Genomic DNA, 12,834 nt, shown 5'->3' with positions numbered 1-12,834 from the left:
CCGCCAAAACCGTAGTTCCTCTATATATGTATAGCGATATCGCGTTGGTCAGAATAGTATGATGGAAGTGAATTTGCATATTCGATGAACCTCATGTAGATTCATGCTTTTTGTTCTAGTTGCCAGATGATATCAGTGTCTAAATTCTGATAACAAATTTAATATTTTCTTTATCGATCAAAAATTTTCTATAAACTATAAATAAAAATTTTGTATAGACAAATTTTAACTCTTCTTTATATATCTTTTACAAACGTACAATATGTGCAGCTTCATTTATATCACTCAGAGAAAAGTTTTTGTTTAAATCAAATATATTCTATTAGCCAAAATTTAATTGTTTTAAACAAATTTTTGTGCTGAGTATTTCTAATGTATTATAATGGAAAATATTTTAATTTTAATTTATAACTAATAATATTATAATAACACAGTCAGACAAAAAAAAAATTTTTTTTAATTGTCCGAGCCGAAAATTAAACTAAACCTTTTACTAAAAATTGTTTTTGCAAAAAAACAATTAACAGTATTAATTAATTGACAATTATTTTTATGAAAATTTATTATTAAACGTCAAATTCGTTTTTGGTGGGTTAAAATAAATTTTTTTTTTTGTATTACTGTGTATTAAAAATGTACAAAAAATTTCGAGGCTATCAAAATAAGTCATATTTTTTTTATTATAGATATATTTATTGACACAAAATAATTAATTACATGTAAATATCTTTTTTAATGAAAAAAAAAAACGATTTAGTTTTCATAAATAAGAATATTTTTCAAATTATTTAAATATATACTTTAAGAAAGTGTCAATTAGAAAAAAATATGAACTTAAAAAGGCCTTTTAAATTACCTTATAGTTAATAAAATATAGATTTTGTTTTGATTTAATAAAAAATTCAAAAGTATTGTAAATATTGTAAAATCATATAAAACAAAAACATGTATAATTTAATGTGCGTTATAAATATTGTAAAATACTTTAGTTTATGTTGCTCATTCATAAAACATACACCTATATATATTCTCATACAGTGAATATAAAATTCGCAAATTAATATTTATTTTATAGATGAACCATTTTAATTTATCGAGTCCACTCGAGTACTTTATATATAATATATATAAAAATTCTCTTTCGTAGTTCGATCACATTTTGACTTTCAATTTATTCATTGAAGCATATTAAATATCTACTGTAAAAGTGAGGAATAAAAGAAATTGTAACTTCAAAGTGAACCGTACGTGCAACAGTAGCAAAAGAACAAGGATCTCCTTCACTTTTTATTAGTCGCTGCCAATTTCACACTAAAGTACTTTTCGTGCATTTAACGTAGCGTATTAAATTAATAGAAAATTTCCCTCTCTTTAGAAAAAAGCAAAAAAAAAAAAACCTTAAAAGCCCAAACATCAATAGAACTGTAAATATTCTTTTTTTTTTTTATAAAATTTATTTTTGCTTACCTAAGGAAATCCATTTTCAATTATATTATTTATTTATAAATAAATTATTAATTATTATTAATTATTAATTATTAATTATTAATTTATTAATATTATTAATTAAGTACAATTATATTGTATTTCAGATTTTGTAGGTTAGGTGTTTCTATTCCTATTAAAATGTTCGTATTACTTCGGGTTTTGTCGGACGTCGAAAATTCACGAACAATTACGAAAATTGCCGAATGAGTATAAAAAAAGAAGAAAGTATATTTCTTTCCTTTTCTATCTCACACGATTTTATATATATTGTATTATAGAGCTTTATTATATAGAAATTACTATAAACTTGAGTGTAAATTAATTTTGATTGATGTTATGTTTGATTTCAATGAACGATCGAAATCAATGGATTTAATTTAATCCAAGATTGCGTGATTTGATTTGTATGAATTCGCTAAATTAATGCATTCATGGAATTTACTGTATATATATATATATATATATATATATATATATATATGTATATATATATATATCAAAGGAAAGACAGAAACTCTCTGTAATTTTACATGCACACAAGTTAGCAAGACGAATGGCGCATTCTAAAGAGATATAGAGCTGTCAAATTGCTTCGTAAACATGACTATATTGCGGAACAAAAGAATTTTATGTAAATAGTTATAATATGAACAACCTGAGATGTATTCTAACATAATATTTCCTATACATTCACATTTTATTAATATTAAAATTATTAATAAAATAGTTATTTTTATAGTTTTTTATATTGTATTCTTTATCGTATCGAATTATCTCAAAAGGATATAGGAACTTTCTTTTTCCGCGTATATATATATATATATTTCCATGAGGCAAATTCTAATAGTTCAAAAGGTTTTCGATCGAAGAAACAGATTTCAAACTTTCTCGCCGAGTTATCTAGTTTTGCAATTAAAAAAAAAAAATTGTTAGAAAAAAGGAAATTTGAAAAATCAACAAAAAAGAAGGAAAATATGTCGAAATATATTCACATTTGTGAATTTAAAGATTTACTTTACCGAATCGAGAAATTTACGACTCAAGCCGTACTCGAGTAATCTTCTCTAAAAAGAGATTTCGTAGCCACCTCTGGTCGTTCTCAACGACCGCTTGAAAGATCCTTGAGGTCGTGCAAACCGTATTTCATCGAAGTGACTTCTCAAGCCTCGATTTCGTATTCGACGATCGTGTAGCACCCGCCTATTTCGCACGAAAAAAAAACAAAAAAAAAGAAAAAAAAACAAGCCTCGTCAGCCGTATTGGAATTGGCTAGCAGATTCGTTGTCAGAATACGTGTCTAAGCGAATTGGCTTCCTGATGCGTGATAGCGCTATCACGCGTATCTGCAATAAATTCGTTCGTTTTCCTAAGAGGATATAATACATATACTTTATATAGGATATTTTTTTTTTTAAACTCTAAATTTGTTCACGTAAAACACTATTTTTTTCATTAAATATATTTTATATGTGAAAGTAAGATTCATATTTAAAATTAATGTGTTCATTAATTTTGACCTGTTTCAATAATAAAAATCCAATTTAACTGTTTAGAGAAATAATAACCTCCGTCAATAGATGGCGTTAGTAGTTTCTGTGAATTTTTTTTTCATTATTAAAAAGTAAGATCATTTCTTTTTAGAATTTAAATAGATGAACACAATGATTAGCAAAACGGTTAGTGAAACAAATAAGTGATTCATATGATAATTATATTCAGTTGCTTAGTGGATAACAAAATGAGAATAATTTTGAGTACCGAGTTTTGACAAAGTATTCGGCTACGTGCCAAGGCTTTAATGATCTAGCGTTCGATATTTGAATTTCAATTTTAGTAGACCCAACCATCCACTATTGACCCGATTACATAACTTACGAATTCTCCTTGCTCAAAATTGGAAATAAATTAAAAACTAATTTCAATTGAAAAAAACTTTCCGCAGTGATTTTTTTTTAAATTTTAACTTTTCAAAATGGTATAATAATTTCTGAATTAAATTGTCTATAAATAATAATTTTTTTAATAAACAATTTTTTGATTACTTGATAAATCGTGTGTGGTTCACATATTTGTGATTTACATGTTCATTGCACTAATATACTCTCTGTCGATATAGTGAGTTCGTAAAAGCTAGTTCTCTTGACCAAAGGCAAAAAAAAAGAAAAACTGACGGAAAAAGCTAAAGAGGAAAAAAAGAAAAACAGTTTGCGCGTTCCTCTTTTCGTCGCATTCGCAAATACGCATAGAATGAAATTCAAGGTAAAAAAAAAATCCTAACGTGTCAGCAATGTCGTCAATTTGCATGTATATGAGGACTTCGCATTTTTGAGTCTTTCCTCACAGTGAAACATGTTGCAATTTTCATCAAAAGACGTAAAATGAAAATAAAAGGGTGCACATACTTTACTACATTAAAAAAAAAGTATATTTATATATAGAAGAAGGATGTATATAATATATTAAAAAGAGAATTTTTAACTATTTTTGAATTTTTACATACAGATTTTTTTATTATCGTAAATAATTAATGCAGCTGTTTTTTAATAAAAGATAAAATGATTATTTATGTTTTCATCTAATATAAAGCTTCATTCTTTATCACAAATATCCAAAATTAGTTATTTTATATGCGAAAACGTTTTAAATATCCCGCGACGCATGCGCAAAAAAAACTATCCTCATTGGACGCTTGCGCATGTACAAAGGCATGAACGCAAGCGCAATTGTGTTTGGCATCTTTGCGCATGCGTAAGCGTCCAATAAGGTTAGGTAGAAGCACAATTTCACGTTTATTTTTTTAACTTCTATTAATATAATGTGATTAATTAAAATACAAAATACAAAATAACCATTAAATTAAATTGAAGATTAGATAGATTTTTCTTTTGTATAACAAATAATCACGATAGCTCGTGACTTGAATATAAGCGTGTATCAAAATTTCCATAATCCATTGATCTTATACGATATTCTGAGAGCAAGAGTTTAATACAGGTTTAATCATGGACCAGGGAAACTTCGCTACTGTGGTTTTTGGTTTCCACATTACACGTGAAGAAGCGATGGCGTAAACAGCCGGATGAAAACCGCATCAGCTCCCAGAGGCGCCTCGACTATTGCGTGGTCTGAATGCAACCGCAGGTAGCAAATCAAATGCGTAAGTATTCATCTAACACTTTTAAGTTTCATCCTAATTCGTAATTCTTTCTTCAATATTTTCGTAATATTATTTAATTACTTAATTATACCTAATTTCATTATTCTTAACAGATGTTAAATTATACTTTGTTTTATAGAATATATTAATATTAACTATTTAATAATAATATATATATATATATATAAATTTAATAAATGCCAAGAATTAATTTCGAGTGAAATTTTAATTTTTCTAGAATACAAAAGAAAATAATGAAAAGTAGGTTAAATAATAATCTTCTTTTATCTCATAATGAATATTTGACAGATAGGACAGATAATAAGTAACTGCCATCTTAAAAGTAGAAATTCTCATACTTTATTCCACTTTCGGGACACATCTATTTCTGCCTTTCATTATGTTTAACACAATAAGGATATTGATTTTAATATAACTTTTTATTTTTGGTTAAAATTAATTTATAAATATTTCTGCAGTTTTTGATTTTTTATTCGTCAACTTGAAATATTGGTCAAAAAATGTTTTAGTTTATCATAAAATTAATATTTAAATCAAAAATATTGATTTAAGGGTATTTGGAACCTTCCACGTAACCTAGTATGGCAAAATATGTGCTATACATTTTTTGTTCGAAACTTTTTCCCTATTTTATTGGCGGTATTCCGGAACGATTTTCTCGCAAATTTAATTTTTCTAAATTTTTTCCAAATTTGTTTTCTAGTGTAGCTCAGCATCCGCTGGACCAATCAAAAAGTGCGCCATACATTTCTTGTTCGCTACTTTTTGCTAAACACTTTGTCGGTATTCCCGAACGATTATCTCGAAAATTTAATTTTTCGAAAATTTTTCATAAATTTATTTGAGTGTAGCACAGCATCCGCTGGACCAATCAAAAAGTGCGCCATACATTTTTTGTTCGAAACTTTTTCCCTATTTTATTGGCGGTATTCCGGAACGATTTTCTCGCAAATTTTAATTTTTCTATATTTTATCCGAATTTATTTTTTAGTATAGCTCAGCATCCGCTGGACTAATTAAAAAGTGCGCCATATATTTTTTGTTCAGAACTTTCTTCTAACTACTTTGGCGGTATTCCCGAACGATTATCTCAAAAAATTAATTTTTCGAAAATTTTTCATAAATTTATTTGAGTGTAGCTCAGCATCCGCTGGACCAATCAAAAAATGCGCCATACATTTTTTGTTCGAGACTCCCGGGTTAAGACTTTGGCGGTATTCCCGATCAGTTATCTCGCAAATTTAATTTTTCAAAATTTTTTAAAAAATTTATCTGAGTGTAGCTCAGCATCCGCTGAACCAATCAAAAAGTGCGCTATACATTGTTTGTTCGAGACTCCCGGGTTAAGACTTTGGCGGTATTCCCGATCAATTATCTCGCAAATTTAATTTTTCGAAATTTATAAAAAAATTTATCTGAGTGTAGCTCTGCATCCGCTGGACCAATCAAAAAGTGCGCCATACATTTTTTGTTCGAGACTCCAGGGTTAAGACTTTGGCGGTATTCCCGATCAATTATCTCGCAAATTTAATTTTTCGACATTTTTAAAAAAATTTATCTGAGTGTAGCTCAGCATCCGCAGGACCAATCAAAAAGTGCGCCATACATTTTTTGTTCGAGACTCCCGGGTTAAGACTTTGGCGGTATTCCCGATCAATTATCTCGCAAATTTAATTTTTCAAAATTTTTTAAAAAATTTATCTGAGTGTAGCTCAGCATCCGCTGAACCAATCAAAAAGTGCGCCATACATTTCTTGTTCGCTACTTTTTGCTTAACAGTTTGGCGGTATTCCCGATCAATTATCTCGCAAATTTAATTTTTCGAAATTTTTTAAAAAATTTATCTGAGTGTAGCTCAGCATCCGCTGGACCAATCAAAAAGTGCGCCATATATTTTTTGTTCAGAACTTTCTTCTAACTACTTTGGCGGTATTCCCGAAAGATTATCTCAAAAATTTAATTTTTCGAAATTTTTTAAAAAATTTATCTGAGTGTAACTCAGCATCCGCTGGACCAATTAAAAAGTGCGCCATACATTTTTTGTTCGAGACTCCCGGGTTAAGACTTTGGCGGTATTTCCAATTAATTATCTCGCAAATTTAATTTTTCGACATTTTTAAAAAAATTTATCTGAGTGTAGCTCAGCATCCGCTGGACCAATCAAAAAGTGCGCCATATATTTTTTGTTCAGAACTTTCTTCTAACTACTTTGGCGGTATTCCCGAACTATTATCTCGAAAATTTAATTTTTCGAAAATTTTTCATAAATTTATTTGAGTGTAGCTCAGCATCCGCTGGACCAATCAAAAAGTGCGCCATACATTTCTTGTTCGCTACTTTTTGCTTAACAGTTTGGCGGTATTCCCGATCAATTATCTCGCAAATTTAATTTTTCGAAATTTTTTAAAAAATTTATCTGAGTGTAGCTCAGCATCCGCTGGACCAATCAAAAAGTGCGCCATATATTTTTTGTTCAGAACTTTCTTCTAACTACTTTGGCAGTATTCCCGAACTATTATCTCGAAAATTTAATTTTTCGAAAATTTTTCATAAATTTATTTGAGTGTAGCTCAGCATCCGCTGGACCAATCAAAAAGTGCGCCATACATTTTTTGTTCGAGACTCCCGGGTGAAGACTTTGGCGGTATTCCCGATCAATTATCTCGAAAATTTAATTTTTCAAAATTTTTTAAAAAATTTATCTGTGTGTAGCTCAGCATCCGCTGGACCAATCAAAAAGTGCGCCATACATTTTTTGTTCGAGACTCCCGGGTTAAGACTTTGGCGGTATTCCCGATCAATTATCTCGAAAATTTAATTTTTCAAAATTTTTTAAAAAATTTATCTGTGTGTAGCTCAGCATCCGCTGGACCAATCAAAAAGTGCGCCATACATTTTTTGTTCGAGACTCCCGGGTTAAGAATTTGGCGGTATTCCCGATCAATTATCTCGCAAATTTAATTTTTTAAAAAATTTATCTGAGTGTAGCTCAGCATCCGCTGGAACAATCAAAAAGTGCGCCATACATTTTTTGTTCGAGACTCCCGGGTTAAGACTTTGGCGGTATTCCCGATCAATTATCTCGCAAATTTAATTTTTCGAAATTTTTAAAAAAATTTATCTGAGTGTAGCTCAGCATCCGCTGGACCAATTAAAAAGTACGCCATACATTTTTTGTTCGAGACTCCCGGGTTAAGACTTTGGCGGTATTCCCGATCAATTATCTCGCAAATTTAATTTTTCGAAATTTATAAAAAAATTTATCTGAGTGTATCTCTGCATCCGCTGGACCAATCAAAAAGTGCGCCATATATTTTTTGTTCAGAACTTTCTTCTAACTACTTTGGCAGTATTCCCGAACTATTATCTCGAAAATTTAATTTTTCGAAAATTTTTCATAAATTTATTTGAGTGTAGCTCAGCATCCGCTGGACCAATCAAAAAGTGCGCCATACATTTTTTGTTCGAGACTCCCGGGTGAAGACTTTGGCGGTATTCCCGATCAATTATCTCGCAAATTTAATTTTTCGAAATTTTTTAAAAAATTTATCTGAATGTAGCTCAGCATCCGCTGGACCAATCAAAAAGTGCGCCATACATTTCTTGTTCGCTACTTTTTGCTTAACAGTTTGGCGGTATTCCCGATCAATTATCTCGCAAATTTAATTTTTCGAAATTTTTTAAAAAATTTATCTGAGTGTAGCTCAGCATCCGCTGGACCAATCAAAAAGTGCGCCATATATTTTTTGTTCAGAACTTTCTTCTAACTACTTTGGCGGTATTCCCAAAAGATTATCTCAAAAATTTAATTTTTCGAAATTTTTTAAAAAATTTATCTGAGTGTAGCTCAGCATCCGCTGGACCAATCAAAAAGTGCGCCAAACATTTTTTGTTTGAGACTCCCGGGTTAAGACTTTGGCGGTATTCCCGATCAATTATCTCGCAAATTTAATTTTTCAAAATTTTTTAAAAAATTTATCTGTGTGTAGCTCAGCATCCGCTGGACCAATCAAAAAGTGCGCCATATATTTTTTGTTCAGAACTTTCTTCTAACTACTTTGGCGGTATTCCCGAACTATTATCTCGAAAATTTAATTTTTCGAAAATTTTTCATAAATTTATTTGAGTGTAGCTCAGCATCCGCTGGACCAATCAAAAAGTGCGCCATACATTTTTTGTTCGAGACTCCCGGGTTAAGAATTTGGCGGTATTCCCGATCAATTATCTCGCAAATTTAATTTTTTAAAAAATTTATCTGAGTGTAGCTCAGCATCCGCTGGAACAATCAAAAAGTGCGCCATACATTTTTTGTTCGAGACTCCCGGGTTAAGACTTTGGCGGTATTCCCGATCAATTATCTCGCAAATTTAATTTTTCGAAATTTTTAAAAAAATTTATCTGAGTGTAGCTCAGCATCCGCTGGACCAATTAAAAAGTACGCCATACATTTTTTGTTCGAGACTCCCGGGTTAAGACTTTGGCGGTATTCCCGATCAATTATCTCGCAAATTTAATTTTTCGAAATTTATAAAAAAATTTATCTGAGTGTATCTCTGCATCCGCTGGACCAATCAAAAAGTGCGCCATATATTTTTTGTTCAGAACTTTCTTCTAACTACTTTGGCAGTATTCCCGAACTATTATCTCGAAAATTTAATTTTTCGAAAATTTTTCATAAATTTATTTGAGTGTAGCTCAGCATCCGCTGGACCAATCAAAAAGTGCGCCATACATTTTTTGTTCGAGACTCCCGGGTGAAGACTTTGGCGGTATTCCCGATCAATTATCTCGCAAATTTAATTTTTCGAAATTTTTTAAAAAATTTATCTGAATGTAGCTCAGCATCCGCTGGACCAATCAAAAAGTGCGCCATACATTTCTTGTTCGCTACTTTTTGCTTAACAGTTTGGCGGTATTCCCGATCAATTATCTCGCAAATTTAATTTTTCGAAATTTTTTAAAAAATTTATCTGAGTGTAGCTCAGCATCCGCTGGACCAATCAAAAAGTGCGCCATATATTTTTTGTTCAGAACTTTCTTCTAACTACTTTGGCGGTATTCCCAAAAGATTATCTCAAAAATTTAATTTTTCGAAATTTTTTAAAAAATTTATCTGAGTGTAGCTCAGCATCCGCTGGACCAATCAAAAAGTGCGCCAAACATTTTTTGTTTGAGACTCCCGGGTTAAGACTTTGGCGGTATTCCCGATCAATTATCTCGCAAATTTAATTTTTCAAAATTTTTTAAAAAATTTATCTGTGTGTAGCTCAGCATCCGCTGGACCAATCAAAAAGTGCGCCATATATTTTTTGTTCAGAACTTTCTTCTAACTACTTTGGCGGTATTCCCGAACTATTATCTCGAAAATTTAATTTTTCGAAAATTTTTCATAAATTTATTTGAGTGTAGCTCAGCATCCGCTGGACCAATCAAAAAGTGCGCCATACATTTTTTGTTCGAGACTCCCGGGTGAAGACTTTGGCGGTATTCCCGATCAATTATCTCGCAAATTTAATTTTTCGAAATTTTTTAAAAAATTTATCTGAATGTAGCTCAGCATCCGCTGGACCAATCAAAAAGTGCGCCATACATTTCTTGTTCGCTACTTTTTGCTTAACAGTTTGGCGGTATTCCCGATCAATTATCTCGCAAATTTAATTTTTCGAAATTTTTTAAAAAATTTATCTGAGTGTAGCTCAGCATCCGCTGGACCAATCAAAAAGTGCGCCATATATTTTTTGTTCAGAACTTTCTTCTAACTACTTTGGCGGTATTCCCAAAAGATTATCTCAAAAATTTAATTTTTCGAAATTTTTTAAAAAATTTATCTGAGTGTAGCTCAGCATCCGCTGGACCAATCAAAAAGTGCGCCAAACATTTTTTGTTTGAGACTCCCGGGTTAAGACTTTGGCGGTATTCCCGATCAATTATCTCGCAAATTTAATTTTTCAAAATTTTTTAAAAAATTTATCTGTGTGTAGCTCAGCATCCGCTGGACCAATCAAAAAGTGCGCCATATATTTTTTGTTCAGAACTTTCTTCTAACTACTTTGGCGGTATTCCCGAACTATTATCTCGAAAATTTAATTTTTCGAAAATTTTTCATAAATTTATTTGAGTGTAGCTCAGCATCCGCTGGACCAATCAAAAAGTGCGCCATACATTTTTTGTTCGAGACTCCCGGGTTAAGAATTTGGCGGTATTCCCGATCAATTATCTCGCAAATTTAATTTTTTAAAAAATTTATCTGAGTGTAGCTCAGCATCCGCTGGAACAATCAAAAAGTGCGCCATACATTTTTTGTTCGAGACTCCCGGGTTAAGACTTTGGCGGTATTCCCGATCAATTATCTCGCAAATTTAATTTTTCGAAATTTTTAAAAAAATTTATCTGAGTGTAGCTCAGCATCCGCTGGACCAATTAAAAAGTACGCCATACATTTTTTGTTCGAGACTCCCGGGTTAAGACTTTGGCGGTATTCCCGATCAATTATCTCGCAAATTTAATTTTTCGAAATTTATAAAAAAATTTATCTGAGTGTATCTCTGCATCCGCTGGACCAATCAAAAAGTGCGCCATATATTTTTTGTTCAGAACTTTCTTCTAACTACTTTGGCAGTATTCCCGAACTATTATCTCGAAAATTTAATTTTTCGAAAATTTTTCATAAATTTATTTGAGTGTAGCTCAGCATCCGCTGGACCAATCAAAAAGTGCGCCATACATTTTTTGTTCGAGACTCCCGGGTGAAGACTTTGGCGGTATTCCCGATCAATTATCTCGCAAATTTAATTTTTCGAAATTTTTTAAAAAATTTATCTGAATGTAGCTCAGCATCCGCTGGACCAATCAAAAAGTGCGCCATACATTTCTTGTTCGCTACTTTTTGCTTAACAGTTTGGCGGTATTCCCGATCAATTATCTCGCAAATTTAATTTTTCGAAATTTTTTAAAAAATTTATCTGAGTGTAGCTCAGCATCCGCTGGACCAATCAAAAAGTGCGCCATATATTTTTTGTTCAGAACTTTCTTCTAACTACTTTGGCGGTATTCCCAAAAGATTATCTCAAAAATTTAATTTTTCGAAATTTTTTAAAAAATTTATCTGAGTGTAGCTCAGCATCCGCTGGACCAATCAAAAAGTGCGCCAAACATTTTTTGTTTGAGACTCCCGGGTTAAGACTTTGGCGGTATTCCCGATCAATTATCTCGCAAATTTAATTTTTCAAAATTTTTTAAAAAATTTATCTGTGTGTAGCTCAGCATCCGCTGGACCAATCAAAAAGTGCGCCATATATTTTTTGTTCAGAACTTTCTTCTAACTACTTTGGCGGTATTCCCGAACTATTATCTCGAAAATTTAATTTTTCGAAAATTTTTCATAAATTTATTTGAGTGTAGCACAGCATCCGCTGGACCAATCAAAAAGTGCGCCATACATTTTTTGTTCGAAACTTTTTCCCTATTTTATTGGCGGTATTCCGGAACGATTTTCTCGCAAATTTTAATTTTTCTATATTTTATCCGAATTTATTTTTTAGTATAGCTCAGCATCCGCTGGACTAATTAAAAAGTGCGCCATATATTTTTTGTTCAGAACTTTCTTCTAACTACTTTGGCGGTATTCCCGAACGATTATCTCAAAAAATTAATTTTTCGAAAATTTTTCATAAATTTATTTGAGTGTAGCTCAGCATCCGCTGGACCAATCAAAAAATGCGCCATACATTTTTTGTTCGAGACTCCCGGGTTAAGACTTTGGCGGTATTCCCGATCAGTTATCTCGCAAATTTAATTTTTCAAAATTTTTTAAAAAATTTATCTGAGTGTAGCTCAGCATCCGCTGAACCAATCAAAAAGTGCGCTATACATTGTTTGTTCGAGACTCCCGGGTTAAGACTTTGGCGGTATTCCCGATCAATTATCTCGCAAATTTAATTTTTCGAAATTTATAAAAAAATTTATCTGAGTGTAGCTCTGCATCCGCTGGACCAATCAAAAAGTGCGCCATACATTTTTTGTTCGAGACTCCAGGGTTAAGACTTTGGCGGTATTCCCGATCAATTATCTCGCAAATTTAATTTTTCGACATTTTTAAAAAAATTTATCTGAGTGTAGCTCAGCATCCGCAGGACCAATCAAAAAGTGCGCCATACATTTTTTGTTCG

The sequence above is a fragment of the Leptopilina boulardi genome, unplaced genomic scaffold (assembly GCF_019393585.1).
Source record: "Leptopilina boulardi isolate dan_hultmark-lab unplaced genomic scaffold, ZJU_Lbou_2.1 LbouV2_249, whole genome shotgun sequence".
Classification (NCBI taxonomy): domain Eukaryota; kingdom Metazoa; phylum Arthropoda; class Insecta; order Hymenoptera; family Figitidae; genus Leptopilina; species Leptopilina boulardi.
This window is presented reverse-complemented; position numbering follows the sequence as displayed.